This window comes from Corythoichthys intestinalis, chromosome 8 (assembly GCF_030265065.1).
Source record: "Corythoichthys intestinalis isolate RoL2023-P3 chromosome 8, ASM3026506v1, whole genome shotgun sequence".
Taxonomy (NCBI): domain Eukaryota; kingdom Metazoa; phylum Chordata; class Actinopteri; order Syngnathiformes; family Syngnathidae; genus Corythoichthys; species Corythoichthys intestinalis.
Genome location: NC_080402.1, coordinates 19,070,150 through 19,078,410, shown reverse-complemented (window position 1 = coordinate 19,078,410; position 8,261 = coordinate 19,070,150).

Below are 8,261 nucleotides of genomic sequence, written 5' to 3'. Positions count from 1 at the left end.
TCTCTCAACACCCCGACTTGTTCTCATGTTGATGCCTTTTTAACAACCAAATGAAATTTTACATTTCAAATTCCAAAAATAACACTGTCAAACTTCTTCAATTTTAACTTTGTTACAGGTTTTGTCATGATATCAGCAATCATGTCATCCGTTGTCAATCAGGTAGCACTCCGCATCTCCTCTTTTGAGTGCGACTCCACTGCACCGGGTAACATCTGCCAACTCGACGCTGTGGTTCTCTGGTTTGAACGTCTCCTGGAAGCTTTTGAACTTGGTCTCGTCAGTGATGATATGAGATGTCGCTCCCGTGTCCACCATCAGACCTCGTTCCCGGATGCTGTGTGTATCCTGCCGCCTGGTGTCGGGCTGTTCATCTTTCACCTTGAACGCGAAGTCAGGATCTCCATCTTCAGCTATTTTTCTCGCTCCCTCCGGCGTTTCCTTGCGTCTGCAAGTGGCGTCTTTGTGCGTGTCCGTTTTGCACCGACTACACCATGTCTTTTGTCGACATGATTTTGCACGGTGACCTTTGATACCACATTTGAAGCACACCAACTCTGCGTCGTCTTTGATCCGGTCACGAGCGTTTGCTTTTGTGGTTTGCTTTGAAGCTCTTGCTTGAGTCTTCATCACTCTGTTGCTTGTTTCTGCTGCATTTAACTTTTCCGTTTCTTCAAAACTTCGGAGTTTGGTTTTGAAGTCTGCAAGTGTCATGTTCTCATCGGTATGCGCCACATGAATTGTAAATGGCTTGTAATTTTCTGGCAGCCCCTTCAAGACCATTGCGATAAGTAGACCATCTGCCATCGTTTCACCTGCATTGGGACCCATTTTGGCCAGGACAATTGTGTCTTTGTTATTCCATCAAAAAATAAGTTGCTTTGAACAAAGAAAAAAAAATTAAAGAAAAATCACTTCAATCACAAAAAGAAACTAGGCCTGCAAGCAGGACTGAACGGGCCCTCGCAATCTAGCGCAACTCGGACGTCACGCAACTCGGACTGTGTGCAGGTCAGGGTGGTGGCAGATCCTCCTCTCTAATCATCTCATTAGAACCTAACATGCTCGAAAGTCGCCTATTTACATTCCCACACCCAAGAGATAAAAACCACTATTGGAAAGAGTACTACAAAAAAGGAGCCACTACTGAGCTGTGCAGCCAAGCCCTTATTCAAAACCAAAATTAATCTTCTAACTGGGCCAATTCGACCAAGTGTGCCAACTATTGTGGCTCCATAAGCTCCCTGAGTCTCTGAAAAAAAATATTTCCTTTAAATGGCGAACAAAGGGTCGTCACGGCAACAGACAGAGACACGTGGACATGGGCCGTAAAAAAGTATTTTAATAGGTCTTGAAACTACAATGACCAACATGAAAAGAACTGGACATGTTTTGGAAAAACGAGTGACTTTCTATCGCCACTAGTTGGCGCTGTAGGGTTGATGCAAATGACCCCTACAAGGCCCTTCAGGGTATGACTCTCAACAAGCACGGGAAGTTTGGCGCAGATATCTTGTATATCTGCCGAGTTATGACTGTTCAAAGTTTTTGGAGAGAAAAATTGTTGACAGTCATTTTCACTTTCCTGTTTGGACCCCTCCGCTTCAACGAAACTTCAATATTTTTCATCAGGCACCTGAACACAGGTCTTAAGGTTTCCCTTATGCAGGTTTGAGGTAGATTGATTTTTTCCCTTTAGAGGAGGAGTGTGTCCCGTAAAAAAGGGCATTTCCTGTTCCCACTAGGAGGCGCCAGGCACAAATGGTAAATTTTCAATCCAGTCCTGCTCAGGCTGGTATACCTCACACACATGCCAGATTTAAAATAGATTGAACGTTGTATGAGGGAGTTATCAGTCATTTTCCGAATTCGGTGTTTTGGCGAAAAAATGGAAGAATTTGGCGCCCCGCCCAGGTCAGGCCCGTGAATGAAAACACACCATTTTTATAACTTAAGATTTCATATGCCTCATGAACAGTCTCACCAATTTTGAGAATGATCAAACTAATTCCCTAGGTGCCAAGGTGTAAAATGTGCACACTGTAAATCGATAAAAAGTTCACATTCAATCCAAAATACCCGATTTCCTGTAGGATTTGGAATGTGTGTGCAAGAGACTTTTTGGAGCAGTTTTGCACAAAGTTTTGACTCTCCAAATTTCATCACTCTATGTTAGAAAAACCTAAATGGAGAGGCCTTTTTGAAAATTTCAAGGGGGCGCCACTGAGCCATTTTGTTAAATTGTTTCGTAACGTTGCAAGATTATCGAACGTTATCCAAAGCCGCATGTATGTGCAAATTTTGGTGAGTTTTTATGCATATTCAAGCCTCCAAATGTAAACTCTTACTGTGAACCCATGAAAATTTCACATTCGAGCCAAAATACCCGATTTCCTGTTGGATTTGGAATATGGGTGCAAGAGACTTTTTGGAGCAGTTTTGCATAAGGTATCTACTCCCCAAATTTCCTTGCTCTATGTTGAAAAAACCCAATAGGAAAGGCCTTTTTTAAAACTTCTTTCTGTCGCCACTAGTGGGCACTGTAGAGTTGATGCAAATGACCCCTACAAAAACCTTCAGGGTATGACTCTCAACAAACACGGAAAGTTTGGCGCAGATATGTTGCATATCTGCCGAGTTATGACTGTTCAAAATTTTTGGCGAGACAAATTGTTGACGGTCATTTTCACTTCCAGTTTGGACCTCTCCGCTTCAACGAAACCTCAATATTTTTCATCAGGGACCTGAACACATGTCTTGAGGCTCCCCTGAAACAGGTTTGAGGTCAATAGATTTTTTTCCCTTGGAGGAGGAGCCTGTCTCGTAAAGAAGGCCATTTCCTGTTTCCACTAGGGGGCGCCAGGCCTAATGGGTAATATTTCAATGCAGTCGTGTTCAGGCTGGGATATCTCATATACATGCTAGAAATGAAAAAGATTGAACGTTGTATCACCGAGTTTTTAATCATATTCTGAATTTGGTATTTTGCCCAAAAATGGCCGACTTTGGGACCACGCCCAGGTCAGACCCTTGAGTGAAAACTCACCATTTTGAAAACTTAAGATCTCATATGTCTCCTGAATAGTCTGACCAATTTTGAAGACGATCCAACTATTTTCTTCAGCGACAAGGTCTCAAATGTAAATCGATAAAATTTCACATTTGATCCAAAATTTCCGGCTTCCTGTTGGGTTTGGAATATGGGTGCAAGAGACTTTTTGGAGCAGTTTTACACAATGTATCGACTCACCAAATTTCATCATTCTACGTTGAAAAAACCTAATAGGACAGGCCTTTTTGAAAATTTCAAGGGGGCGCCACTGAGCGATTTTGTTAAATTTTTTTGTAGATTATCAAAATTTACGCAAAGTTGCATGTATGTGCAAATTTTGGTGAGTTTTCGTGCATGTTCAGGCCTCCAAACGTAAACTCCAACTGTGAACCGAAAAAATTTCACATTTGATCCAAAATATCCGATTTCCTGTCGGATTTGGAATATGGGTGCAAGAGGCTTTTTTGAACAGTTAGGCATAAGGTATCTACTCCCCAAATTTCATCGCTCTACGTTGAAAACCTGAGAGGAGAGGCCTTTTTGAAAATTTTAAGGGTCAAGGGGGCGCCACTGAGCCATTTTTTGAAATTTTTTCAAAACGACGCTAGATTATCAAATTTTACGCGAATCTGCACGTATGTGCAAATTTTGGTGACTTTTCGTGCATGTTCAGGCCTCCAAATTGGCCATTTTCATTTGCCATGAAGAAAGAAGAATAATAATAACTAGGCCTGCAAGCAGGACTGAACGGGCCCTCGCAATCTAGCGCAACTCGGACGTCACGCAACTCGGACTGTGTGCAGGTCAGGGTGGTGGCAGATCCTCCTCTCTAATCATCTCATTAGAACCTAACATGCTCGAAAGTCGCCTCTTACATTACCACACCCAAGAGATAAAAACCCCTATTGGAGAGATTACTACAAAAAAGGAGCCACTACTGAGCTGTGCAGCCAAGCCCTTATTCAAAACCAAAATTAATCTTCTAACTGGGCCAATTTGACCAAGTGTGCCAAATATTGTGGCTCTATAAGCTGCCTGACTCTCTGGAAAAAAATATTTCCTTTAAATGGCGAACAAAGGGTCGTCACGGCAACAGACAGACACGTGGACATGGGCCGTAAATAAGTATTTTAATAGGTCTTGAAACTACAATGACCAAACTGAAAAGAACTGGATATGTATTGGAAAAACGAGTGACTTTCTATTGCCACTAGTTGGCGCTGTAGGGTTGATGCAAATGACCCCTACAAGGCACTTCAGGGTATGACTCTCAACAAGCACGGGAAGTTTGTCGCAGATATGTTGTATATCTGCCGAGTTATGACTGTTCAAAGTTTTTAGCGAGACAAATTGTTGACGGTCATTTTCACTTTCCTGTTTGGACCCCTCCGCTTCAACGAAACCTCAATATTTTTCATCAGGCACCTGAACACAGGTCTTAAGGCTTCCCTTATACAGGTTTGAGGTAGATTGTTTTTTTCCCTTTAGAGGAGGTGTGTGTCCCGTAAAAAAAGGGCTTTTCCTGTTCCCACTAGGAGGCGCCAGGCACAAATGGTAAATTCTCAATCCAGTCCTGCTCAGGCAGGTATACCTCACACACATGCCAGATTTAAAATAGATTGAACGTTGTATGAGGGAGTTATCAGTCATTTTCTGAATTTGGTGTTTTGGCGAAAAAATGGCCGACTTTGGCACCCCGCCCAGCTCAGGCCCGTGAATGAAAACACACCATTTTGATAACTTAAGATTTCATATGCCTCATGAACAGTCTCGCCAATTTTGAGAATGATCAAACTAATTCCCTAGGTGCCAAGGTGTAAAATGTGCACACTGTAAATCGATAAAAATTTCACATTCAATCCAAAATACCCGATTTCCTGTTGGGTTTAGAATACGCATGCAAGAGACTTTTTGGAGCAGTTTTGTACAAGGTATCGACTCTCCGAATTTCATCCCTCTACGTTGAAAAAACCTAAATGGAGAGGCCTTTTTGAAAATTTCAAGGGGGCGCCACTGAGCCATTTTGTTACATGTTTTCGTAACGTTGCAAGATTATCGAACGTTATGCAAAGCCGCATGTATGTCCAAATTTTTGTGAGTTTTCGTGCATGTTCAAGCCTCCAAATGTGAACTCCTACTGTGAACCGATAAAAATTTCACATTCGATCCAAAATACCCGATTTCCTGTTGGATTTGGAATACGGGTGCAAGAGACTTTTTGGAGCAGTTTTGCACAAGGTATCGACTCCCCAAATTTCATCACTCTCTGTTAAAAAAACCTAATAGGAAACGCCTTTTTGAAAAATTCAAGGGGGCGCCACTGAGGCATTTTGCTACATTTTTTCGTAACATTGCAAGATTATCGAACGTTATCTAAAGCCGCATGTATGTGCAAATTTGTACAAGTTTTTGTGCATATTCAAGCCTCCAAATGTAAACTCCTACTGTGAACCCATGAAAATTTCACATTCGATCCAAAATACCCGATTTCCTGTTGGATTTGGAATATGGGTGCAAGAGACTTTTTGGAGCAGTTTTGCATAAGGTATCTACTCCCCAAATTTCCTTGCTCTATGTTGAAAAAACCCAATAGGAAAGGCCTTTTTTAAAACTTCTTTCTGTCGCCACTAGTTGGCACTGTAGAGTTGATGCAAATGACCCCTACAAGAACCTTCAGGGTATGACTCTCAACAAACACGGGAAGTTTGGCGCAGATATGTTGTATATCTGCCGAGTTATGACTGTTCAAAGTTTTTTGCGTGACAAATTGTTGACGTTCATTTTCACTTTCCTGTTTGGACCCCTCCGCCTCAACGAAACCTCAATATTTTTCATCAGGCACCTGAACACAGGTCTTAAGGCTCCCCTGATGCAGGTTTGAGGTCAACAGATTTTTTTCCCTTGGAGGAGGAACCTGTCTCGTAAAAAAAGGCATTTCCTGTTCTCACTAGGGGGCGCTAGACCTAATGGGTAATATTTCAATGCACTCGTGTTAAGGGTGGGATACCACACATACATGCCAAATATGAAAAAGATTGAACGTTGTGTCAAGGAACTATAAGTCATTTACTGAATTTGTCATTTTGCCGAAAAAATGGTCGACTTTGGCACCACGCCCAGGTCAGACCCGTGAATGAAAACGCACCATTTTCAAAACTTAAGATTTCATATGTCTCCTGAACAGTCTCACCAATTTTGAAGATGATCCAACTAACTCCCTCGGCGAAAAGATCTCAAATGTGCACCCTGTAAATCGATAAAAATTTCATATTTGATCCAAAATAACCGATTTCCTGTTGGGTTTGGAATATGCGTGTAAATGCTTTTTTGGAGCGGTTTTGGACAAGGTATAGACCCCCCAAATTTCATTGCTCTACGCTGACAGACCCTAATGTTATAGGCCAATTTTAAAATTTCAAGGGGGCGCCACTGAGCCATTTTGTTATATTTTTTTGCAACGTTGCAAAATTATCGAAATTTACAATTTTCCGGACGTATGTGCAAATTTTGGTGACTTTTCGTGCATGTTCAGGCCTCCAAATTGGCCGTTTTCATTTGCCCTGAAAAAAAAAAAAAAAAAAAAAAATAAAAAAAAAAATAATCCTTTGCAAAACAATAGGGCCTTCGCACGCTTAGTGCTCGGGCCCTAATAATAATAATAATAATCCTTTGCATTACAATAGGGCCTTCGCACGCCTAGTGCTCGGGCCCTAAAAATTCAATTATACAAAAAAAAGTTTTTGAATGCAACAAAATATTTGAGACTCCAAAATTTGCATTTGAACACTTCATTTTTCATTGAAAATGTTTTCTTAGATTAAAGCAATCCTTTTCTTGTTTGGGCCATATTATGGGTAGGACATTTGTTTCTAAATTATTCAATCCCCCAAAAAAGTTGCTTCAATCAAAACAAACATTTTCAATCAAAGAAAAAAATCATTTGAAAAGTAAAATTGCCCTCCCCTTTTTTAAATAATATTTTTATTTGACATTACTTTTTTTTTTTTTTAACTGAAGTGTCACTTTTTTTTTCAAGTGCAAAAAATTTGAACTACCTTTTTTATTGATTGAAGAGGAAAATTTTTGAAGGAAAATTTTTTTTTTTTTTTTTTTTGAAGAGGAAAAAGTATGGCGTAAGCCATAAAAGCATGATGAAGCAAGAATGATGGCCACCACTGGTCAGGAACCAGCCATCGGCTCGAGCCCAAGCCGAAAATAGCGCGCCTCAGGCGGATGACTTCGATGCGAGGCAGTGCCTCTATGATCTGACCTGCTGTTTAATTTGATTCAACACTGGAAACTTCACCGGCTGGCTATCAGGGTCAACTTTTTTTTAATTGAATAATAAACACAAATGTACCTCCATAATTTCAGGTTTTTAAATTTCATGAAAGTGCAATTCTGCATAGTTTGAAGAAACACAGATTTTTATTTTGTATTCACATTTAATGCTCTTTTGAAAGTGCAATCTTAGCAATCCTTTGTTTTACATCTCCTAAAATGTATTCTGCCATTTGGGGGCCCTAAGCAAAATAATGCAAAGGGGCCCATATTTTTGGCCCACCATTTCGTCACAGTGTACTGTGAAACCCATACATGCAATCCAACCCATACGTCCATATTTTGTATATTAATCAGATTTTGTTGCACTGCATACTTCAAACTTCTCACCCCAAATGATTGTCAGTACTTACAGTAGATAGCGCCAAACATTTTCTAAAAGAGGAAAGAAAGAAGTTAAGGAAGAACTTTTATTTTTTTTAAGCTTGTAATCAAGTATCAAAACTCACAAAAGTCAAATAAAGCAATCTGTAGTAAACAAAATAGAATATAAATTAAACAATTGCCAGATTGGTGGCCCCCTAGTGGTCAGGGGCCCTAAGCAGCTGCATAGTCTGCGTATAGGCTGGGCCGATGTTGTGCCGAAAAATAGCCGCACCGCGTGAAATGTCCCCCCTGACGGAAGCCCCAAACGTCACTCGTACAAACAGCTTTTTCTTACCAATCGATGGACACGGAAACGACTTTCTTTTACCGTGAATATGTATTATTTTACTCTGCTTGAACTAATAAATATTGTATTGTGAATATGTATTATTTTACTCTGCTCGAACTAATGAATCTTGTACTGTGAATATGTATTATTTTGCTCTACTTGAACTAATAAATGTCATACCTGTGTGATTGTCATTGGGATATGGTCGTGAAA